We start from the raw sequence: 27,702 nt of genomic DNA, 5'->3' as shown, positions 1-27,702 counted from the left end.
ATATATATATATATATATATATATATATATATATATATATATATATATATATATATATATATATATATATATATGTATATATATGTATATATATATATATATACCCACGTGCATATATATGGTGTGTGTTTGTTTAATTTATATATATATATATATATATATGTGTGTGTGTGTGTGTATGTATGCATGTGTTTATATATACACCCACGTGCATATATATGGTGTGTGTTTGTTTAATTTTTTCTGTATGTACGTGTGTGCAAGTATATTTTATAGCTAGACTCCAGGCGCCGACATTATACAGTATACGAAATGAGATATTGCAATATGGCCATAAATATCCGAAGAACATAAATGGCTTAAATGACATGTGACTAAACTATGGAAGAGGTGTCATGGCTTCTGGCCGACATCCACATGTAACTGTCAATGGCGCTCTGTAAAGACTTATCTTATGGAACCAAGGAAAGAATAAATAAATGGTCATAGTTCAGCTAGAAAAAGCAACTAAATATCCCTCAATTTACCCCACTATTGTCTTACAAAAGGAAGGAAGCTCTGCATAATGTAGATCTAGATGAAATATGCCTGATGAGTAGACATAATAATCGGGGTTGGTTGGACGCATTCTATCTTAGATCTAAATCAGTCTAAGTGACAACCTCGTCGACGACGGCTAAAATAAAAAGCTACCAAATACTGTACCCCTTTCACTGCGGAAATCAGATATATTCACTCGAAGATCATTACATTTAAACTCAGAAAGCTGTTTTATATATCAGTCTATCTTTTGTTATCGAATGAGATACTCAAAACTACATTTTGTTTACTGAGTCAGCCTCACTAGTATAAATACCGGCTGTATATGTTTTTGTAGATATTTGACCGCATTACTGGAATAAGCATGGAGTTTAATTTCGCAGTTAAAGGATTAACTTATTCTCACACATAACATTCCTTTGTTCATACCAATCTATGTCGTAATTTAGCTCTAGCTTAGACAGGATCAAATACAGTTGATAAACAGCATTTTATCGTGATCATTTGGTGCTTCTGTCTAAGTAAAACTTGAATCTCTGATTCAATCTTTAAATCATGAAGCCGAACAGTGTGTGTGAATTGAGGGACACTAGCTGCTATTTCTATCCAGTTTGAGCATCCACTTACAAGTTTATTCGCTATCCTGTTAGTATGTTCTTTATGGAGATCAGCTGTATTCGTTTTAAAACTAAATTTTAAACTTCATTCGCTGCATCACATTTTATATTGCAGAGAAATCATGTGAAATGCTGTTCAAAAGACAGGATTTCCGCTCATTGGAACATTTCTACCACGAGCGTTTCTCCTTTAGATATTCGTTATCAAAGAACTAAAATACACAATAATAAATAGAATGGTTTGAAATCCGAATTATTTAGATATGCAAGGGAATATTTGAGAATATTGTCGATATATTTATTTCATTCAAAAATTTCCAAATGTTATTTCCTTATGATATACTTGAAGTGAATTCGTTTTAGCCAGAATTAAAACAGGATGGGGGATTCCATTTGCCGGAAGCTGCTTTCTGTGTTGCTCACGATATCTTGGAAAAAATATTATCGTTGGAAACGAGGTTACTTGTCGATGTTTGAGACAAGTTTACTAAATTATCAACTCGTAAATGATAAATTCGTGTCTCAACGTAAATACAAATAACATGCTGTTCGACATTAAAGTTCCAACACATCAACACGGATTTTCACTCATTGAATACTAAATATTTAATGAATGAGAATACACACACACACACACACACACACACACACACACACACACACACAGAGGCACGCACGCACACAAATTCACACAATCACAAAATTATACCTAATATAGTTTTGTAAAAGAACATACCTTCAAATTTATCGTCTGTTTATAAGCGTGTTAAATAATTCCGCCTTTGTAGAAGCCAAGACAGTTTCTGTGAAGAGAAAATAAAAAGACAAGTTAATGAAGAATTGAGGAAAACAAGCAGAAACATATTTATCGTTGACATTAATTTAAAACCATATTTTTTTGTTTACCAGTAGTACCCTCAGAAATTCAACGACATTCTTGTGGTACAGTACCAGATATAAGCATCCCATACGCTAATAATATCTTGTCATACCCTAGGCAATTCTTTGATTATTTTCTCTGAAATAATTAATATCTATTGTCTTTACTTCTGTTTAATCTTCTAGCTTTCGTTTTTTTATGTCTGTAGCTTGTGCAAAATATTCTTATCCACTATCGTTCATATTTTTCCTTCTTTGATTAACAATCCTCATTTCCCTGTTAACTCCAGCTTCGCCGTTCGCCTCAAGACTTTCTCTCTGTCTCTGTTTCTCTCTCTCTCTGTCTTTGTTTCTCTCTCTCTGTCTTTGTTTCTCTCTCTCTCTCTGTCTTTGTTTCTCCCTCTCTCTTTTTCTCTTTCTTTCTCTCACAAACAATTTTACGATTGTTTTTTTCCAAAGAGTGACTTATTTTACACCACAGGGGTGCATCGATAACTATAAGGCCTGTCGTGAAAAGTATGCACTAAAATAAAATGGTGTCGTAATTAAGTGAGTTATAGATATAGGCAAAATAGAGAGTAGCAGTGATTAGTATGGTTGGAAAATAGCTGAAAAATGACTGAAATATATGGTTGAAAAATAAGTGAAAAATATGGTCGAAAAATAGCTGATGCTCAGTTACTATGTAATGAAGTAAGCAATATACAAGCGTAAACTGTATACATGCTTTTTTTTAAAAATGGAAGCCAAATTATCTTTTCGGGACATTTATGATTATAATCAAGGTTTCACATTTTCAATATTTCGATAGATTATTGACTAATGAGAAAAATTTATTGGCCACAGGAATTGGGAAAAGAGTTGATGAACATGCACACACACACACACACACACACACACACACACACCTACAAACAAATACACACACACACACACACACACACACACACACACACACACACACACAGAGTGTCTGTAGAAATAAACCGTAACAAAATAATGTAAAGCGCATCAGGACATGATATTGACTTATAAAGACATTTGATACACTTTATAGTATATGGTTGAATAATAAAATACCACTTGCCTACAAGTCATTAGCATATATATACATACATACATACATACATACATACATATATATATATATATATATATATATATATATATATATATATATATATATATATATATATATATATATATATATATATAGATAGATAGATAGATAGATAGATAGATAGATAGATAGATATTCCCAAAGAGCCTGAGAAACCAACACAAAGTGGACGTAGGTGTTTTCAAATCAAAACTGGACCTCTTCCTCTCGAGAGTCCCAGATGAACCTACCTCACGGCAGGAGGTGAAAATGAGGGTAGCGACATCAAACTCCCTTATCCACCAAATGCTACATATTACAGGAGGCTTTCAATAATAACAGCGTAGCAAAACGGTATGTATATGCACACACACGCGCGCAGACACACACACACACACACACACACACACACACACTGGTGATGATGATGATGGTGAAGATACCCATGTGTGTGTATGTCTTTATTTACGCAACGGGCTTGTGTACATTTTCCGCTTATCAAATTACACTCCAAATGTTTGGTCAACGATAGACTGTGATCGATGACGGTCAGTTACTGTGGTGCACAGTGGGATTGACCCCGGAACTACATTACTTTCAAAGCAAACCCCTTTAACTCTATTCTAAAATAAACACAAAATCGTATACTCTTGAGTCTAATTAATATTGTACTAACGTTTGACGATTTGACTGCCCCTGCATTCGAATGATTCTGTAGAAAATATAACATGTCATTAATACGATATTGTGGAGGCACATGGCCTAGTGGTTAGAGCAGCGGGTCACATTTGAGGGATCGCGGGTTCGAATCTCAGACCGGGCGATGTGTGTGCGTATGAGCGATACACTTAAGCTCCAAGCGCCTCCGGCAGAAGATAACGGCGAACTTCTGCTGACTCTTTCGCCACATCTTTCTCTCACTCTTTCCTCCTACATCTAGTAACTCACCTGCAACGGACCGGCGTCCTCTCCAGGTGAGGAACCTATACGCCAATGAAACTGGGAAACCGGCCCTGATGAGCCAGGTATGGCTCAAGAAGGAATAAACAAACAACAACAATACAATATTAAGATATAATTAGAATTAGATATCAGAGAGTTCAGTGAGTGCATCCGTCTGTTATTAGTTTTTGGATTATTTCACTTTCTTAGTCTAGATTTCACTAGATTTGAAATTGGCTGCTTGGTGTACTTGCTATGATCAAACGAAGTGCTTTGTATTATTTATTCCAGTGCATTGTCTTTCTAGTTCAAATCTCAGTTAAGTCTACTTTGCTTTCCACGCATTCTGTATTGATACAAAAAAGCATCGATGTAGTACTTGAGTCGAAGTTATCAAGTAACTGGATTCTTTTTGTAAAACAACTAGCTCAGAAAACTTATCTCAACCAGATTACATAATTCGGTCCTTATCTCCACTGAAATACGTGTAAGATGTCATAATTAAATAGTTTAAAAAACCCGACTGCCTGTGTTTTTTTTCCTTTCCTTTTGTAAATGTACTCCATATTCTTTCTAACTCTAGAAACCATATAAAGGAAATTTTGAGTATAATACACGAATGGACTTCGCTGCCTTCTCCTTTGATGTATAAGGATGCACATCAATTCCTAAATACTGGCTAAACGTAAAGCAATTAATATTATATATATATATGGAATTTGTGTGTATATATAATACACACACACACACGCACACACACACACACACACACACACACACACACACACACACAGACACACACACACACACACACACATATATATATATATATATATATATATATATATATACATGCATGTGTGCGTGCGTGTGCATGTATAAACTTCAAAACAAGAGTAAAATCTATGTCGCATTTAATCTGTATGGTCGGCTAACTTGAAAAATGTGCCTAATGCAGTTGGTGAAATCAGCCATTCGATAATTAATGCTTAACAACTCTCAGACTTAGTACTGGAGGTGATATAACTGAAGTCTGCTTAAGCATTGCCGCAATGCAATGAACAGAACCAGTGAAAAAATAAATGAATGTATTTTTCCGTTAGATAGAGATATATGTGAACCCATTGAATTAGCGTTCACGTTATAGAGTTTCTAGGGAACGACTCGCGTCGGCTTTATTTCTTACACAGCGCCAAACATTTATACAAAACTATTCAATATTAGAATGTGCGTCGAACAGTTTAGAAATACTTAAAATATGTGACAACACAAAATATAATTTTATAACAATGCAAATATTCAAATTGGAAGTATTTGAATGTGTGGCGTGTGAATGTAATTAATTCAGATAAGCGATGTTCAAAGTCATTTGAACGTGTATAGCATTCATGAGAGAAATATGGTCAGAAGATTGCTATTGCTTGTTGTAGCAATGGAAATTGTGAGATCTCTAATTTATATTTCAAATCTTTCTTTCCTTCGTCACTTCTTTCTTTCGTTCGAAGCGTCGCATCTCTTTTCATTATTAACTTCGCATTCAATCTTCCTTTCTCGTGTTTCCTTCCTATATTGGCATCCGATTAATTTAGCTGCTATATACAGCTGTTCTCACTGGAATGTTCACATCATACAATCTGTTGCAATGAGAGATTGCAATTTTAAATCGGGAACCTGTTGTCAATGTAATATTTTAAATTGTTACTTTGCCAACTTGCGCAGAATAAACCCATCCATCAAACAAGAAGAACGTTTTTCAACTCACTATGACATTTTCTCGCCGTGAAACACATTCAGTCGACATCAGAAATAAACAAATGTAGAAATACACAATCACATTTAGAAGATAAAAAATATTGCGAGGAATTATAATGCCATCTTTGACAGGTTAGTATTATTATGAAAATCATGTGTTTCCAGAGTTCGGAACTAACGTTTATCTGCACCCAAAGTTATTTTAAGGATTTAGCTGCAAAACACACGATAATGTTGCAACTGGTAAAACCTTAAAACGGTATTATTTGCTGCAAATGCCATGTCTTTCCTTTTTTTTTTTTTTTTAGTTAATTTCACACGAACACAACTTGCGTCGTACGTTTCGTTGACTAATTTTCATCAGAAAACTCTCTTCTAATCTGGAAGCAATTTAAGAGGGGGTGGATTGGGGGTAATAAGAAATGAATCCATTTTATCACAAATAATTTAGCAACACATCATCATCATCATCATCGTATTAAAGTCCACTTTTCTATTCTTGAATAGGCGAGGAGGATAATGTCGATGCAAATAATCTACAGTCGGATTCCCTTCTTGTCGCCGATGGTCACCTGTCTCTAAGTAAGGAAATATTTCCTCGAGATTAGACATGTTTTCACGGAAGATTATAAACGAAGGACAACGCTTGCATGACGGTGACAACTCGCTTACAGCTATCATAGGATGTCAAGTCCAGGAGACAGCAACACACACATCTGCATACATATATATATATATATATATATATATATATGCAGAGAGAGAGAGAGAGAGAGAGAGAGAGAGAAAGAGACAGAGAGAGAGAGAGAGAAGGGAGGCGGCGGGCGTCTTTCAGTTTCCGTCTACCTGATAAAGTCACAAAGCTGCACAGTGGATTTGAAACCGAAACTATTTTCAGCTGATTTGATTACATTTTATTTAGTAGTTGCAAACATTTAGAATTTCTCAACCGTTACAGGTTATTTTGTTGTCTATAAATGTCATGTAATGTATTGATATATCTCACTTTGTCGGGTTCAGTGAGGGTGGAGTTCTCGTGAAAAATGAGTATGGTGGATATTTTATCATGTTACTGTTCAGACCCAAGCGACTCTTCATTTAGTACACTTATAGTGAAAGAGCGGCAAGGTGGCAGAAACGATAGCACGTTCTGAGTTCAGATTCCGCCGAGGTCGATTTTGCCTTTCATCCTTACGGGGTCGATAAATTAAGTACCAGTTGCGTACTGTGGTCGATGTAATCGACTGGCACTACTCTCCAAAAAAGGCGGCGGGCTGGCAGAAACGTTAGTACGCCGGGTGAAATGCTTAGCGGTATTTCGTCTGCCGTTACGCTCTGAGTTCAAATTCCACCGTTTGTGTGTCTGTATTTGTCCCTCCCCAATATCGCTTGACAACCGATGCTGGTGTGTTTACGTCCCCGTAACTTAGCGGTTCGGCAAAAAAACCGACAGAACAAGTACTAGGCTTATAAAGATTTGCTCGACTAGAGGCGATGCACCAGCGTGGCCGCAATCAACTGACTGAAACAAGTAAAAGAATAATACTTAATTGTTTTTTTTTGTTCTTTTTTTTGTGTTTTCGTAGAATAGAGAGTTCCGTAATGAATTATCTACAGGAATATTCTGTTTAAAGAAGGAAGTTTTGAGTTTCGTGAATTTTACTGCACTGAAGACAAACAGGCAACAAGTACACAAGTTAGTAAGTGCAGATTTATATTCGAACAACGAGGAAAACCTAGGAAAGTTTTGAAGACGAAATTATATGAAAATCAAAGCCGCTTGGTGTGATTATGGCTTCCATAAACAGCAGTTTTGCGTTTGAAATGGTTTCAAAATAGAACATCGATAAAACAAAGGAAGAAAAGACAAACAAACGTTCCTTTGTGTGAAAACAGTTATTGGAAATAGTTTGTTATGCGAAAATATTTGGTAATAATAAAACTGTATTGCATTGAATTACGGGTATCTGCTTTTAAATATGCATTTTATGTACTCAACCATTGTTTTAAAACCATAGTTTTGATTTTCTTTATATATTTCCGTATTATTTATAGTATTGCTTGCAAAGTTAACATAGTTCGGAATTTCGTTTGACTTTGTAGACAGTTTTCAATTTTATCGATTATTTTCCGTTTTCACTTAGAATCTCTTTGCTTGGATTTCATTACTTTTCTTGTCGCACAAACTTTACTACAACACTTTAGAAATGTAAGAATAAAAAGCCGCTACAGGTCCTCAATTATTATAATAATGATCTGTGAAAAGCTGCAGCAGACGATTATTAATTCCGAATTCATCAATTATGCCATAGTGTATATCTATTTTGAAGCCTTGCACATGTACATAATTGAAGCTACGCAGCCATTATATAATAATAGTGATAATACTAGAGTTCCTTCTTATATGACGGGTACCCTGGGAAGAATTATTTTGCTACCATGGGTAATATCAGGAAAGAAGACATATAATTATTATAATTCAACTCGTATCGCATTTCCTTGTGCTTACGCTAAATGGATGATGCTTATACAGAATGTAAGAACAGCGGAGAAGGAAGTCAGCGGGAAAGAATGCAAGAGCGACCAAATGTGATCGGGGTGGAGACGGGAAGGCTAGATTTCAACACACACGCACATATACACACACAATATGTATATACATAAGTATATAATGTACATCCACCCACATACACACAAACACACACTTACACAATGTGTATATATATATATATATATAAGTATATAATGTATACACATACATACAGACACAATATGTTTATATATAAATATATAATGTGCACACACGCACGCACACACAAACACACACACACACAATATATATATATATATATATATATATAAAAATATATATATATATATATATATATATATATATATATATATATATATATGTATATATATATATATATATATATATATATATATATATATATAAATATATATATATATAAATATATATAAATATATATATATATATATAAATATATATATATATATATATATATATAAATATATATAAATATATATATATATATATATATATATATATATATATATATATATATATATATCAAAATAAGCAACAAGGATATCCAAAGTTAATGCAGTACGCTCATTTCATGCGACTTCATTTATTTAAGCAATGTGAACATTACATCAAATACAAAATGCAGAGCAATCCTCAGCTGCACAAAGATATAGAAATTTACTGAAGTTACATTTCAACAGAAGGACATATTTTTATAACTACATTTAAACTCTCCAAGTAGAAAGGAAGAATACAAAAAAATCATTTTGACTTAGCCAGACCAAACAGGCTTTGAATTAATTCGAAGCCTGTATGGTCTGACTAAGTCAAAATGTTTTTTTGTATTCTTCCTTTCTACTTGGAGAGTTTAAATGTAGTTATAAAAATATGTCCTTCTGTTTAAATGTAATTGCAGTAAATTTCTGTATCTTTGTGCAGCTAAGGATTGCTCTGCATTTTGTATTTGATGTAATGCTCACATTGCTTGATTAAATGGAGTCGCATGAAATGATCGTACTGCATTAACCTTGAATATCCTTGTTGCTTATTTTGATTTTAACCACCTTATTTTGAAATTGTATGGATAGTACCATACTTAATTCTGGTGCCTAAACTTAAGTACCATATTCACCTTGAATCTAAATTTTATATATATATAAGTATATAATGTGCGCGCGCACACACACATACATACATACACACACAAACACACACACATATGTATATACGACGGACTTCGTTCTGTTTCCGTCTACCAAATCCACTCAGAAGGCTTTGGTCGGCTCATGGTTATAGTAGAAGACACTCACCCAAGGTGTCATGCAGTGGGACTGAACCCGGAACCATGTGGTTGGAAAGCAATCTACTTACCACACAGCTACCCTGCGCCTCTCTCTCTCTCTCTCTCTCTCTCTCTCTCTCTCTCTCTCTATATATATATATATATATATATATATATATATATATATATATATATAGTTAAAAAAACAATAACAAAAAACAAAAAAAAACAACAAAGTGAGGACGTGATATGGATAGTATTATTGGACGCTCAGGAAAGGAAAGAGAGAGTATATATATATATACGGCGGGCTTCTTTCAGTTTCCGTCTACCAAGATGCCACGTAGTGGGACTGAACTCGGGGCCATGTGGTTCGTAAGCAATGTACTTACCACACAGTCACTCCTGCACCTATGTTTATATTTACTTTTCTTTGATATCGAAAAGAATAATAAAAAAAAAAACAGAGGATGTCGTAGAGTGAACAGAGATTCTTTAGATTTTCATCAAATAGTTGTGATATCAGAATAATAGTATAAAGAGATTATCTTTAATTGCCTTCAATAATGGAAATCGTTTATTTCTAAATGTGTGTACCTAGAGAATTGTTATTTACTACTTTTCCTTACAAAAAAAGTATATGGCGTTTTGATATAGAAAGTTGAAAAGCAAATTTTTACGTATTCTATAGACAAACAAACTTAGAAGCGCCGAATGAGTTGCTATTTTACTGACGTCGCTTAGTTTAATGGTGCGGAGCAATCAGCCGGAATTTGAGAAGTAAAATAAGGTGGTGAGCTGGCAGAAACGTTAGCACGCCGGGCGAAATGCTTAGCGGTATTTCGTCTGTCGCTACGTTCTGAGTTCAAATTCGGCCGAGGTCGACTTTGCCTTTCATCCTTTCGAAGTCGATAAACTAAATACCAGTTGCGTACTGTAGTCGATCTAATCGACTGGACCCCTCGCCGAAAATTTTGGGCCTTGTGCCTAGAGTAGGAAAGACAAGGAATTTGAGATGTACTGGGTTCGAATCGCTATAGCAACTTGCTGACCTCTTTTTCCGTCTTCTGATGGTATTTGCCTCATTTTCCAAGCTCTTTTCACAACTATTTTTCGTTCGGGATACCCTCTATCTTTTGTAAAATATTTTATTGATATTTCAAACCTAACATCCATGGGCATCATGAAGAATTAATTACGGAGAAGAAATAATTGTAAACAACATTCAGAATAGGAAATGACTTGCCTTTTCTAACTGAATGATGTAAGTGAACTAGGAAATATAACGACGGAAGGGTATTAATGAATACGTTGTGATCTACGTAGAAGTTCATTAAAATATTTGTGCGATATACATATGAATTATAAAGCGGTGAGCTGGCAGATTGGTTACCGCACCGGGGGAATTGCCTAGAGACATTTCATCCGTCTTTACGCTCTGCATTCAAATGTTGCTGAGGTCAGTTTTGAAGGCGGTGAGCTGGCAGAATCGTCAGCACACCGGACGAAATGCTTAGCGGTATTTTGTCTGTCTTTACGTTCTGAGTTCAAATTCCGCCGAGATCGACTTGGCCTTTCATTCTTTCGGGGTCGATAAATTAAGTACAAGTTGCGTACTGGGGTCGATCTAATTTCGGGCCTTGTGTCTAGAGTAGAAAAGCATCGGGTATCAAGCGATGTTGGGGGGGCAAACACAAACATATACACACACATACATATATATATATACATGTATATACATATATAGGACGGGCTTCTTTCAGTTTCCGTCTACCAAATCCACTCAGAAGGCTTTGGTCGGCCCGAGGGTATAGTAGAAGACACTTGCCCAAGGTGCCACACAGTGGGACTGAACCCGGAACCATGTGGATCGTAAGCATGCAACATACCACACAGCCATTCCTACGCATATTTACTCGGAGTTTAAGTAACATCATATAATTAGACAAAACAGAGTAAGCTAATTGCTAAAACATATTGAATCACGCTATCACAACATTGCTAATATATAAATTCCATTGAAATACCTTTGACTGTATGTTATTACCATTTTCTTTTTAGCATAATGTCCTAGTCTAATTTGTTCCAGGTGTCAAGCTCTATCGTACGAAAGAGTTTTCTATCAAATTATATCTTTCTTCATTTCGCAAACACTATGTCCGTCGTAAAAGGCGCCGAACTTTCTAATCCGCTAAATACATCGCATATAATTGTTTAGCGTGACAGGCTCCGTGGCAGATCTAACAGAAGTGGTTATCGCCGATATTTATCGCGGTTTGATGGTCATTATTATATAAACCTCAGCGGGATTGAACAATAAATACATTTGGAGACATTGCTCCAATTTCTCCTCTTATGTATGTATGTATGCATGTATGTATGTATGTATGTATGTGTGTATTAATGTATGTGTTAATGCATACATGTATGTATGTGTGTGTGTGTACGTGCGTATAGATATGGATACATGTATAATAGGTACATATATGTACATACATGCATGCATGCTTATATTCATGTATGTGTGTGAGAGAGAAATAATTGGTTATGTATATTTGTTCATTTATTACAGGCTTATGACTGTTTCAGATATGCATTCGGGTGCATTCTTGATTCAATCTTATCAATAGATCGATTGATCGACTGAAAATATAGGGAACCAGCATCACAATGCTATCTTCATTAGAGGCAAATTATACATACATGCTTAAATCCATACACACACAGACACAGATACACACTCACACACATATACTCGAATTCACATCTCTAGACAACCCTTCGAATTTATTTATTCTAGAAACAAGCGAGGATGTAGATGTAATAATTTTTAAACATTCGAGAGAACGTGAAATTATTCTGTTTTGGAATAGTAGATCTCGAAGCACACGCAAAGAATTATTAACAATAGCATGTAAATATGTGTCGTTCGAGATAAACCCTATGCTGTTTCAAAACAGAATTATTTGAGGAACCCACGGAAGGCACATACATTTATATTGAGCTCTCACTTTTGAAAATGAGTTGATGTATGCAATATAATTTCATAATTCACTTATTTCGTGTATCGTTAACAAAATGGAATACTAACGATGGACTTCTACACAGTTTTCTACTCCCAAATTCAAAGACAGTCATCGAATGTGTCCCACAGTGGGACTGAAGCCGAAACTGCGTAGTGGCAAAGCAAGCTTCTTAACCCATTAACAGCCACATTTTTTATTCATATTTTTTTACTTTCCCAGGTGTCTTAGGAATTAAAATAATATACAGTATTTAAGTTTTCTTCTTATGTGAATTATTTTAGAAATTACAATTTTTTTGAAACCCAAATTGGGTTCGTTAAAAAAAAAAAAAAATATTTATCATTTTCTATTCAATTGCAATAATAAATATTATAGCTTTTTTGAAACTATTGTATCAAATGCGAATGTGTATGAAATATCAATGAATGATATAAATGGGAAATGCCAAAAATAAATAAATAAACATTTTCAAAACAGTCAATATTTTGTAGTTCAAAAATTACGAGTTATGACATAAAATGTCCTCCAGAATTAACCAGAGCTAATAATGACAAGCTTTAACTACTAAATATTGTTAAACACACCTCTGCAAATGCAATGACCATATGAAACTCACTTTAAATACAACGAACAACCAGCAGTGAGCCTGTTTTTAGCAGATCCTCAATGGGGCTCATGGTGGCAATGGGTTAACCACACAAGCATGTCTATACTAGATCATCAATAATAAGAAATCCAAAGTCAATGATGTAAGCTAATCGTAATCCCAAATGGGGCCTTCAAATCACAAACTTAGCCACATGTGAAACAAATGAAAATTTCTTGATGCGACAAGATGTTTCAAACCCACATTGCGGAACCGATGTGACGTCAATGCAAGGAATGTGCCAATCAAATTGGAAATGAACATAATAAGAAAAAGGTAAGATAAAAAGCAATAGAGAATGGTACCAGGCGCTTGAGTGGGAGATTATTCCCTCGTCGCTAAGATTTTATCGTTTTGAATTCTAGCAATAGATATCTTTCGAATTACTTATATCTCTTTGATATAGCCTAAATATTATGAATAATATATATATATATATATATATATATATATATATATATATATATATATATTTGTATGTATGTATGTATATAATTTATAATATTTAGGCTACATCAAAGAGGTATCTTATATCTCTTTGATATAGCCTACATATTATAAATTATATATATATATATATATATATATATATATATATATATATATATATATATATATATATATATATATATATATATATATATATATATATATATATATATGTATGTATATATATATATATATATATATATATATATATATATATATGTATGTATATATATATATATATATATATATATATATATATATATATATATATATATATATATGTATGTATATATATATATATATATATATATATATATATATATATATATTTATATATATATACACACACATATATATATATATATATATATATATATATATATATATATATATATATATATATGTATATATATATATATGTATGCATGTCAATTAATAAACACAGCTTTCTTCTTCTTCTTCTTCTTCTTCTTCTTCTTCTTCTTCTTCTTCTTCTTCTTCTTCTTCTTCTTCTTCTTCTTCTTCTTATTATTATTCTTATTATTATTATTATTATTATTATTCAAGTTACTACCTTAAGAATGAGAACCCAGGTTTGAAATTTCCTCAAGACACCTGATGAAGGCTGGAGGGTATATCAGCCGAAACGTTGTGTTAACAACAAACAAGAGAAGGACAAATATCCGTCAAATGTAAATAATGTAAATAATGTCCAAAATTCCTCACGTCTTAACTATAGAACTGTACTACTACATTTGCCACAAAGTATAATAATACATCAGTCATTACATTCCTCTATATTTCATTGCTTTATATGTGTACATTGCAACAAAATGCTGAAGAAATATATTTTCCTTGTTACCGTTGGAGCACATCATCGTAGATTTAATTAAAATTCATTAAAGACATTGACTTCAAATTTTGGTGTAAGGCCAGAAATTTCAACGGAGGGGATAATTCGATTACAGCTGGTGCTTATTTTATCGACCCCGAAAGGATTAAAAACCAAGTCAACCTCGGCTGAATTTGAAATCAGAACGTAATGACGGACGAAATCCCGTTAAGCACTTTGCTCGGCGTGCAGGCGATTCGGCCAGCTCGTCACTCTGTTTTTTTTAAAGATATTGACATAGCGTTGAGGGATACCATAGCGCAGGGATACCACTTAGCAGAATCATCCCAGAACAATTATCAAAGCTAGCAGTTTTACATACTCCGGCTTCCAGCACGACGCCATTCTAAAACAGCTTCCAAATGGCCGTCACCGGAGGCAAGGAAAGAGAGGAACACCGAAAATAATATGGCGCAGAACTTCGATAACTGACATCAGAGACACAAATTTTGCGTGGTTGGATGGCAACTAACAGGAACCAGTGATGCTTTTTCGCTGCGTAGTGTGCTTGACAGCACAAGAGGAACCTATGCTGAGATTTCAAAATGTTTGTGCTTTAATATAAAACTTTCAAATACCAAAGAAAATAACACCACATTGTTGTCACTCCTCAGTGAATAGTCAAGCAAAATACCTTTGCAAAATCTCTTCGTAATATATACAGTAATGAGTGGTTAGAACAATATTGATTTTTAATATATACGCAGGGCCGCACGTCTAGGGTTGGGCTGTATAATCAATTATATCAATCTTACTATTTAAGTGGTACAGTTTTTATTATCAGCCACCATGAAAATCGAAGGGCAGTGTTCACTCCGTTGGGATTTGAATTCCGGCAATAAAGCTTCGCCATTATATGTCCCAAAGCATTTTCTCTAACTCTCTGCTGATGCTGAAGATCTATTACACTGACGGCTGAGAAAATACTGACAAAGTGAGTATCATAATATTGCAGTATATTGGTACCATCGTTGGAGAGTCTTTACCACGTCGAAGACAGTGTTCCGGCTCTCAGAGTTCAAATCCGGACAAGATCAACTTTGTACTTAATCCTTGCGGGGTCGATGAATAAAGCAGTATTTAAGTACTAGTTCCATTCTATTCTCTCTCTCTCTCCCTCTCTCTTTTTTCCTTAATTTTGTATTCCACTCCCTCAGAAATAGAGTCAGCTGACAAGATTGTGTAGCATAAAAGTCACTCGGTTAGAGGAAAAAAGGAAATCACCATTCTTTTATATTGTCACGAGAAGCGACTAAGCTTCCACAAGTATACTGTTTATTATGTAAGTCACCTGGGCTTTATTCATCAAACGAATGGCATCAAAAGGTAAAAACTAAAAAAAATCTTTCAGAAGTTTCATCGATGTAAACGTTTAATTTTTGAATTGTTTCTGTATAAGAATAAATTGTTTTATTTCTTAAAGTCAGTACATCCTTCTAGTGTGAAGAATTAATATTTTTGAGAATAACTAAGTTGATTTGTCGTGAGGCGTGAAATATTGTACGTTTCGGACTCTTTTCCTTTTTCTTTTTCGCCGGAGAGAGAGAGAGAGATAGAGAGAGAGAGAGAGAGAGAGAGAGAGAGAGAGAGAGAGAGAGAGAGAGAGAGAGAGAGACAGACAGACAGACAGACACACATAAACAGATAGATAGATTGACCGACAGACAGATCAATAGATAGTTAGATAGATGGATGGATAGATAGATAGTGGGGTGGAAAAGTAAAAAGGAGCACAACAAACCACACCCATGCAATATAAAATTGTATATGAGTATAAATAAATCGTTATTACAAAAGAACTGAATTGCATCGCAACAAACCTAACAAAATTCTTTGTAGACATTATTCAGTATTGAAATTATAACTAATTTGCTGGTTTAAAAACACAGGGACAGTGTATCATTTATGACAGCAGGGAAATATGTCCGCTGTACCATGTGATACACAGGACAAAGGGTTAGACCTAACATTTACATGTGTGGTACATGTGTGTACCCCATGTGAAGGCATGTGGCTTAGTGCCTAGGGTGTTCAGCTCATGATCGCAAGGTCATGAGTTCGATTCTCAGCGGGTCCTAGAGCCTGACATTTTATTCCACCTTGCAAAAGTGAGTTGTAGCTGTAATTACAAAGGACCAGCCTTGTCAACTACAATAAGGGTACGCGAGTTTGCAAGAGTGCTCAGCCAATTGCAAGTTAATTTCACGAGCAGGATGTTCAGTTGATCGTATCAACTGGAACACTCATCGTCGTAAACGACGAAGTGCCAATTTTATTGTACCCTACAGACAAGGAGTTACTAGTGTATAGAATATCTTTTGACTGAACATAACAAGACCGCCATCATGCAATCTTCACCTGTTAGATAATTCCTTTGTACACTTCTTTGTATTTCATAGAATAAAGAATTGCTGTGGATGAAAAGCCTATTTATCTATGAGGACTGCGTCGGCCATGTCAATAATTCCTGGACAATTGATAAAAGAGAGATCGATGTGTTGGTTCTTGATCTGTAATTTTTTGAAATCTCTGTATGTATTGTAGCAGCATCACTGAAACATATCTTAGATTGTACCTCGGATAATAATAAATACAAGGGTAGATAAAGGGTGGAATAGTGTAGCAAGTGTTAATCAAATATGATAAAGTGAAAACCGAATATTTCGTAATTATGATGCTGGCGATTACGTTGAGTACCTTACAATGATGTTATCACGTGACTGACTTCAAAGTATTAATATATATTGTATGTGGATTAGTAAGATTATCCGAATGGTGAAACCGTCAGTCGAAATGTCTTGCAATATTTGTTTCAAATAAATACATTCAGAGTTCAAATCCTTCTGAATTCAAATCTGGTTTTTATCGTTTCGGGGCCGATAAAAAAGTATAAAAAAGTACCTGTTGACTAGTAGGGTTGATGTAATCGACTATTTACCTTCTCCAAAATTTCAGGCTTGCGCCTACAGTGGTCAGGTTTGTTATCATCATCATCATTATTAGTAGTAGTATTATCATTATCATTATTACTATTAATATTATTATTATTATTATGATTTTTATTGTCCTTGCACTGTTTCTATCGCTAGAGATGTACTACGGTGTCAGCTATTCACTACCAGTGAACTAAGGTAACACTCCATATTTTTCGAGCACCATCCAGAGTATTCGAGCGGTTCCATTATTATTATTATTATTATTATTATTATTATTATTATTATTATTATTATTATTATTATTATTATTATTGCCTAGTGGTTAGTGTGCTGTACTCACGATCTAGCGATCGAGATTTCAATTTCTAGAGCGGGCGATGCGTTGTGTTCTTGAGCAAAACACTTCATTCCGCGTGGCTTTGCTATCAATTCGACACCTAACGCGTGGTACACAGTACACCTGTTCAGACAAAATGCCGCTAAGACTTTGCCCGGCGGGTTAACGATTCTGCCCGCTCGCCGACTTATAATCACATAAAAGATTACAAGGGAAAATGGCAGAATGTGTTATAATATGAAATGCATTTGGCCATCGCCACAATAGTTCTTGAGTAAATAACTTGAAGCACCATATGTGCAAGATGGTAAATTTCAGTTGTAACAATGTGCAACTAATTTCTCTGAAGAAATTAAACATGGCGAAAACAGTTTGGTTTAAGGAAGATAATAATTAAATAAATCTGTCTATAGAAGATATATTTAATTATTATCTTAGAGGAATAAACAAAATTTAAAGAAGATAATAAGGAAGATATCAATATGAAATTGTTTTTTTATCAAGGAATACGAGAATATATTGAGAATTATAGAAGCAGTGAACGAAATATTCATGAATGCCGACCCGGACATCAAAAGAAGTTTGCAAGTCCACAGAGATCTTCCAAAAGATTTTTTTTTCTGAATCACAAGAGCGAAGTATGGAGATTTGAAGAAAGAGAATTTGGTGCAACCTCTCTTCATTGAATATTGAAGACAACAACAACAAAGATTGCTATATAATAATTATTTCAAATTTTGGCACAAGGCCAGCAATTTGGGGGGGAAGGGAATAAGTCGGTTACATCGACCCCAGTACTCAAGTGGTACATATTTTATCGACCCCCGAAAGGATGAAAGGCAAAGTGGACCTCGACTGAATTTGAACTCAAAAAGCGAAGACGCTAAGCAAATCCCACCGGCCTGCTAACGAGTCTGCCAGCTCACCAACTTTGATCTCTAGATAATGACAGCCGATAAAAACATTTATTAGTTCCTTTCTCCTGTGATGCCTTACTTACTATAGAAAGGGGAAGAGGAGAGAGAGAGAAAGAGAGGGAGAGTAAAAGACAAGGATTATACAAGAAATGCAGCCTGGTTGCAGATACAGGCAATGAGTAAATGGACGCTACACAAATATAGTGATCAGAGATAAGCATATAATACGAGAAGAAGCGCATAAATATGAAACAAGGTGGAAAAAATAGTACTCGAATACCAGAGGTAGAGTAATATGCTTTCTTAAAAAGCAGCAAAAATATCACAAACACTGTTACTCAGTGTTTCACGCTTCCCTCCGCCGGACACTTTTGTCCGACGAACGCGGTCGTGAAATTCTGAGTAACAGTTATTGTGATATTTTTGCTGCTTTTTAATAAAGTACACACACACACACACACACACACACACACACACACACACACACACACACACACATACACGGTGCGGGGAATAAATTGTGGTCTAAATTACACAAAAATAAAAATATCATAAATAACAATATTCACTTTCCCCTCTACCAGATCCGCAACTCCACTCATAAGGCTGTGGTCGGCCCGGAGATATAGTAGGAGACACTAGCTCAAGGTACCACGCAGTGGTGCTGAACACAGAACCAAGAAGTTGAGAAGAAAGCATCTTACTACACAGTTACACCAGCGCCTATTTGCTGGGTTTTTTCACACTCATCTCTATAATTATTTTCTTCCCCATAAATGTTGAAATTTCGCTTTTATTTCTTAAAGAAGTAATTTATTGCGTTGTTTATAATAAACATAAATTATGTAATAAATTAATTTTTATAGTCGTTTGCTATTTCATTAAATTAAAAAAAAAAGGTGGGAAACTGTTTCTTAAAGTTTTATTGCTCGTTTTAATTAGGTTGGCAACAATTACCATATTTTATATGCTAAAGTAACTTCGACTAGTACGGATTTGACGTGTACAGGAGATTTCTTCCATTAGTTATAGTACTGAGATATGGCACAAGCGTGACTGTGTGGTAAGAAGTTTGTTTCCAGCCACATGATTCCGCGTTCAGTCCGTTTGCGTAGCACTTTGGGCAAGTGTCTTCTACTATACCCCCGGGCCAACCAAATCCTTGTGAGTGGATTCAGTAGACGGAAACTGAAAGAAGCCCGTCGTATATATATATATATATATATATATATATATATCGTTGTGGCACTCCGTCGGTTACGACGACGAGGGTTCCAGTTCATCCGATCAACGGAACAGCCTACTTGTGAAATTAACGTGCAAGTGGCTGAGCACTCCACAGATACGTGTACCCTTCACGTAGTTCTCGAAGAGATTTAGCGGGACACAGAGTGTGACAAGGCTGGCCCCTTGGAAATACAGGTACAACAGAAACAGGAAGACAGAGTGAGAGAAAGACGTGGTGAAAGAGTACAGCAAGGTACAGCACAACACCCCGCCGGAGCCTCGTGGAGGTTTAGGTGTTTTCGCTCAACAAACATAACATAGGAATCGAAATCGTGATCCTATGACCATGAGTCTGCTGCCCTAACAACTGAGCCATTGCACCTCCACACACACGCACGCACACACACAGACACACAGACATATATATTTATACATAAAATGGAACTCCTTTTATCATGCCTTCTTAAATAGGGCAGAGTGACTATATATGTATTTATATATATAAAGAGAAAGAGGCATAGAAAGAGAGAGAGAGAGAGAGAGAGAGAGAGAACTATCATATATAAAAATGAGTTATCTTTTTAAATAAATAAACGATTCGCGTGCGTAGTGAGAAGAATACAAGTTTGCGCGTGTATGTATGTACGTATATATGTATGTTTATATATATATATATATATATCTCGAAACGGTAATGATGATTTTCCAATTACTGATGAATAGAAAGCCACAAACGTTCCGTCCTGAATTTTCTGTCCATTTTTGTATCGTCCATCTGTCCGTGTATGTTTATTGTCGTCCGTTATGTTCTTGTTCCGTTTATTTTTTTTTTGGTGGGGGGGTATTTATATATACATATAGCGGCATACGTACACCTTTGTGTGTCTTGTAAGTAAGTAAGTATATATATATATATATATCATTAAATATCTACAACTCAATATGAACACATAACATAATACAGAACACTACTAACCCTTCAATTAATACCACTAACCCCAATATATCCCATACCCCATTCACATTACAGAATTATATCCTATCCTAATTGCACTAAATCCCTTACGCATAATCTTTTTACTCAGGGACTAGTAGACTCGAAACCGTTCGGTAATCGGTGCGCATTCAAAGCAGTGATCAGTAATTTTACGAAACCAGTATCCCTTTGAATCTCTTTAACAACTAACAACAATGACTTTTATTACCTTTATTCCTACCTCAGTTCATCTAATTGTATATATCTATCGTTACTTTTCGTAAAAAGACTCTAATTTTTTTGATTTCCAATGTGCATTTTCGTTCATTTTTCTTCTTACTTTCCCCTTACATTTCCACGTGTAGTTCCTATTTTCTTTTTGTAACACATTTCCATGATATATATATATATATGTATATATATATATATATATATATATATATATATATATATATATATATATATATATATTCCCCATTATAGATCGCTAACCACTACACACATTTTCTCTCTCCTTGTTTTTTTTTTGTTCTGTGTTCCTTTCTGTGGAAGAGCGTAGGCTCGAAACGTTAAAGACCTTTTCAATTCCCGAGCGTTATACTAATACATCTGTTTGTTGTCTACGCCACCTCTCTTCGTCTTTTGTCTTTTTGTGAATTCTCCCTATATATATATATATATATATATATATAGTTTTAGGGAAAATAACCAATTTTCAAGAACTCATCGATGAAAATCCACGATCACATATAGAAAAATTAATAATTAAAAGCACAATAAATGAGTATAATATAAAGTAAAGTAAATATCATAAGATAAATATAATAAAAAGATTACACGTGTTTCATAACCAATTTTCAAATAGAAAAGAAATTTAAATCGATTAAAATCAATTGAAATTATCGAAAATAAATTCTATTCAAAAATATAGCTACTCGTCAGAATATATTTATGGCGTTAGTGTGCGTGCACCTGAAGTGATGTGGTGAGAGTCGATATGAATTTCTATCTTGATGGCCAACAATATATTAATGACAACCAATGTTTATAAACATTTAATGTCTCTCATTGTCTCTAAACTGTATGTATGTATATATATATAACTTCCCATACAAATATATCCACCCATACGGAGTTTCATAGTTTTATCTGAGTCACTGTAACTTCAACTGACAGTCCAATATGGAATGTTTAGAGACAATGAGAGACATTAAATGTTTATAAACACGTATAATCTTTTTATTATATTTATCTTATGATATTTACTTTACTTTATATTATACTCATTTATTGTGCTTTTAATTATTAATTTTTCTATATGTGATAGTGGATTTTCATCGATGAGTTCTTGAAAATTGGTTATTTTCCCTAAAACTATATATTTCATATATACTTTATCTATAAGGCTCAATTTAATTTTAATTTTTATAAATTGATTTTAATTGAGTTTTTTACCTGTAATTTTGGATTTTGTCCCTAATATATATATATATATATATATATATATATATATATATATATATATATATATATATATGTGTGTGTGTGTGTGTCTGTGTGTGTGTGTATATGTATGTATGTATATATATATATATCCTCCCATACAAATATATCCACCCATACGGAGTTTCATAGTTTTATCTGAGTCACTGTAACTTCAACTGACAGTCCAATATGGAATGTTTAGAGACAATGAGAGACATTAAATGTTTATAAACATTGGTTGGCATTAATATATTGTTGGCCATCAAGATAGAAATTCATATCGACTCTTACCACATCACTTCAGGTGCACGCACGCTAACGCCATAAATATATTCATTATTGACTAGAAACCTAATCGATAACTGCATTTCTCACCGTCGGCCGCCACCCAACCGTGCAACTGTCATTTCCCATTCACCGACCAACCAGTTATCAACTTAATTCTATTTCTCCCTCGCTCCCTACCTTGCGGTCTGCCTTCTTGCTTGAAATTAGCCAGCTCTGAAGTTAACTTCCTTTGCGCTTCAGGAACTCGCTTCTTTCTTTATTTCCATCATCATCATCATCTTCTTCTTCTTTTCTTCTTCTTTTCTTCTTCTTCTTTTCTTCTTCTTCTTCTTCTTCTTCTTCTTTTTCTTCTTCTTCTTCTTCTTCTTCTTCTTCTTCTTCTTCTTCTTCTTCTTCTTCTTCTTCTTCTTCTTCTTCTTCTTCTTCTTCTTCTTATTATTATTATTATTATTATTATCGTTATTATTATTCTTAAGGCGGGGAATTGACAGACTCGTTAGCACGCCGGGCGAAAATGCTCGGCGGTATTTCGCCCATTGCTACGTTCTGAGTTCAAATTCCATCGAGGTCGACTTTGCCTTTCATCCTTTCGGAATCGATAACACAAGTACCAGTTGTGCACTGGGGTCGAAGTAACTGACCCTAACCCCTCGCTGAAACCTGCAGGCGTTGACTCTATTTGGCACTTTATTATCAGTGCTAGTCAAGTGACAATTTTTACGGTTGCGTGCGTTCAATCAATGAAACGAAGGTGTTTATCACCGCCGCTGCATCAGGATCTAGCGCTTCCGGTATTGCTATTATCACTCGCCCTACACCCAACAACACCATCGTGCAGCACACACCACCACCACCACTAACAACAACAACAACAACAACAACAATAACAATAACAATGAAAGCGCCATTATGAACCTTACTACCACCATCACCACAACCGTACTGAGAAAACCGTACACGACCCAAAATAAATATACCACCAACACAACTGCTACTTGCACCACTGCCAAAAAACAACCCAACCACTTTCCGCCACCACCACCATCCCTCATCATCACTACCACCACCGCCACCATAGTCACCACTACCACTACCACCATCACCATCCCCCATCATCACTGCCACTATCACCATTCACCACCGCCACCACCACGACCACTACCACCACCGCCACCGCCACCGCCACCGCCACCATTACCATTCTTAAAGACAAACAATAAACATTTTTTTTAAACTGCTCCGCGTATTATCAGAACGAATGCAGGTCGTTCAATTGCTTTGTTCTAGCACTCACGCAATCAATGAATCGCGATAAAACAGCTCATAAGATAACAACAGGAGAGCAACATCAGTATTATATATATATATATATATATATATATATATATATATATGTATGTATATGTATATATATATGTGTGCGTGGGGTGTATTATATATATATATAATTATAAATAAGGGTATCTAAGAGATACCACCATGCTTGAAATAGCAGTCAAGACTTCACTCTAAAACCACAGTCAGGTTTTGACTGCTATTTCAAGCATGGTGGTACCTCTTAGATACCTTTATTTATTATTTTGATAATTATTATAACCTATAAGTTTTTCCTTCACATGCTCCACTTGATTTGATCGCTATTTAAAATAACAATCTTATTCTTATATATATATATGTGTGTGTGTGTGTGTGTGTGTGTATGTGTGTGTGTATACACAGATAGATAGATAGATAGATAGATAGATAGATAGATAGATAGATAGATGGATAGATAGAGAGAGAGAGATTGATACATATAAGTGTATGTATATATGAGTATATATAAACAACAGCTAAAGGAATTAAGTTTACACAACTCACATATATATATATATATACACATATGTGTACGTTTGTGCGTGTGCTTATGTGTGTGTGTGTGTGTGTGTGTGTGTGTGTGTGTTTATATAATGATTTTAACTCGTAATCGTTAATCCAACTCAATATTTATCGCTTTCGCCGATGAGCGCTATGCGAAACAGAATAATATTTATTTGCTTGGATTAACGATTATGGATTAAATATGTATTCACTCCCAGACTTATCCTTGAGTCCCTTATGATAAGTATACAGACATAACTTCTTTTCGAACTTGTCAGTCCCCTGGAACAAGATATATATATATATACATATATATATATATATATATATATATATATATATATATATATATATATATATATATATATATATATATATATATCAATCTATCTATCTATCTATCTATCTATCTATCTATCTATCTATCTATAATAAAATGTATATATGTATATACATATGCATATACGGGCACAGGACGTCACCAACAGTAAGCCACATGAAATACGAAAACAAATGAGTTCAATACGCGAACAACGAGAGAAACAAATGGAAAACAGGACAAGTAACATTAAGAACGACCCTTCATTAGTTGTCGGCTGTCTATCTACTCCTCATTTATATATATATATATATATATATATATATATATATATATATATATATATATATATATATATATATATATATATATATATATAATATATATGATATATATTTAACACCGTTCCACATTAAAGTAGGTTAAAGTGTCTGCCATCCAGTGAGGGACAAATATCATTTAATATAAAAGGTATTAAAATAGGCGCTACTAAGAGTTTCTTGCCAACGAGACACGTGGTGAGGCAGATTTTTATAACGTGGTTTAGGATGCTGGTATATGAGAAACTGCGAGAAAAAACGAGAAGGTTGATGCCATAAAGGGAAAGAGAAGACAAAGTGTGAATAAAAACGGAAAAAGAAAGGATAAAATTAGAGTTACATCTCCCTTGACTGTAGAAGTCATAATTAAGCTGACTGGTGTAGAATAGATGTTTTCTAAAAAGGGGACTGTAACACAGTCCCCTTCTTTTAAAAGTGACTAAACTAATATAATCAATAAACATTGTAAAAGAATACATTCTTTGCAGTATGGATGGTAGTAAATGCGATAGAGTAGTGCAGATAATAACAAATAATGTGGAGCAAGATTTAATTTCTAAGCTAGCTAAGAGCCTAATGTTGTCTCTTAACAAAGTTGAAGTCATTCCCATCAACTTAAACCATTAATGACCTTAGCAAAGGCATGGACAATGAAACATGCTAGTGCTCCCCAACCGAACAAGTATAAAGCCTTTTGTGGTCAGATCAATATTTGAGCATAGCAGTATTTTTTCTAAATGTATATATATCGAATTTCTGCCTGGCACAATAATAGATTGTATTGTTGCACAACCCAAAACACTTTGACTGAGAGGGATAATCGATTGAATCAGCCCAATTACATTCTATATACTTACGTATATACATATATATTAATAGAGCTGAGAGGAACAAAAGACTCGGTCAGCTCCGACAGACTGTAAACTCCGAATGTCAATGATCGTAACCAAACGCCAGCATATATTCCGCTCACTGTCCGCTGAATATATCTGATATAGACGATCAGTCGGACGCTGACACTCGTTGATGCTGCATCGAAGAGGCCACGGAATAGAAGAAAGAAGACATGCACACAACACCGGAGCTGAAGACACCTCCGAAAGGAGGGGCCCCGTCACGTCAAAACGGTAGAGGAGTAGGGGCCGAAACCGGACGTGGTTCCTCCTGATGATGTCTTGAGCTAACTGGATCCTATAAAGGAGCTGTTGTGGTAGCAGACCACGAAACATGGTTGAAATTCCTCAGCACATTCCAGCATCATCACTGAGACTTTTATTTAAATATTAGAATTTCAAGAAAGTCGGGAGAAATCCTTCGGTTACCAGGCATAATGCTTAGCGGCATTTTGTTTATCTTCATGTTCTGGATTAAAATTCCGAGAGATGTATACGAGGGATGTATGAAAAGTTTTGAGCCTTCACGGCCTTTGAGTCTTGTGGTCTTGTACCTTTATCAGAAGTTCTGTACCATGTTTTGTTTTTTTTGAGGTTTAAGACTTTTCATACACCACTCGTATAACCGGAATTTACACACCAGGCGTAGGAGTGTCTGTGTGGTAAGTAGCTTGCTTACCAACCACATATGGTTCCGGGGTCAGTCCCACTGCGTAGCACCTTGGGCAAGTGTCTTCTACTATAGCCTCAGGCCGACCAAAGCCTTGTGAGTGGATTTGGAAGACTGAAACTGAAAGAAATCCATTGTGTGTATGTATATATATATATATATGTATCTGTGTGTGTATATGTTTGTCTGTCTGTTTGTCCCCCCAACATCGCTTGACAACCGATGCTAGTGTGTTTACGTCCCCGTAACTTAGCGATTCCGCAAAAGTGACAGAGAGAATAAGTATTAGGCTTACAAAGAATAAGTCCTGGGATCGATTTGCTCGACTAAAGGCGGTGCTCCAGCATGGCTGCAGTCAAATGACGGACACAAGTAAAATAATAAAAGAGTAAGAGTATATATATATATATATATTAGACAAAAAGAGATAACAAAGCCAAGGCTGTGAGGAGTTTTCAGGACATTTATAAGGAAAAAAAATATAGACATGTTCTTACAGCTGTTTCTGGGATATTATCGTTATCCCTTCATCAGAGACGATGTGAGATGGTTAAATAGAGGCAAATGTTTGAGTCTGAAATAAGGAAATATTGTGGAAGAGGAGGAGATAGAGAATATAGACGGAAATAAAAGAATGAAAGTAGAAATGAAATATAAAACATTGTAGTTGCAGTTCTAGTGTTCGAATAAAGTAACGTATAGAAGTAGTAAAAAAAAAAAGAAGCTTCCTGTACATGGTGTATATATATATATATATATATA

General features: G+C 34.8%; 1 protein-coding gene across 4 annotated transcripts in view; it reads right to left on the bottom strand.

Annotated features, from left to right (window-relative positions):
• LOC106867152 (uncharacterized) overlaps positions 1 to 27,702 on the bottom strand; it is a 244,931-nt gene that overhangs the window by 92,789 nt on the left and 124,440 nt on the right. For all 4 annotated transcript variants that reach the window (XM_089350218.1, XM_089350214.1, XM_089350217.1 and 1 more), the window contains exon 2: positions 1,894 to 1,960. The gene's annotated coding sequence lies outside the window, so the exon portion shown is untranslated. The remainder of the gene's footprint in view (positions 1 to 1,893; positions 1,961 to 27,702) is intronic.

This window comes from Octopus bimaculoides, chromosome 4 (assembly GCF_046866305.1).
Source record: "Octopus bimaculoides isolate indiv1 chromosome 4, ASM4686630v1, whole genome shotgun sequence".
Taxonomy (NCBI): domain Eukaryota; kingdom Metazoa; phylum Mollusca; class Cephalopoda; order Octopoda; family Octopodidae; genus Octopus; species Octopus bimaculoides.
Note: the sequence above shows the minus strand (reverse complement) of the source record. Positions and strands in the feature narration are given on the sequence as shown.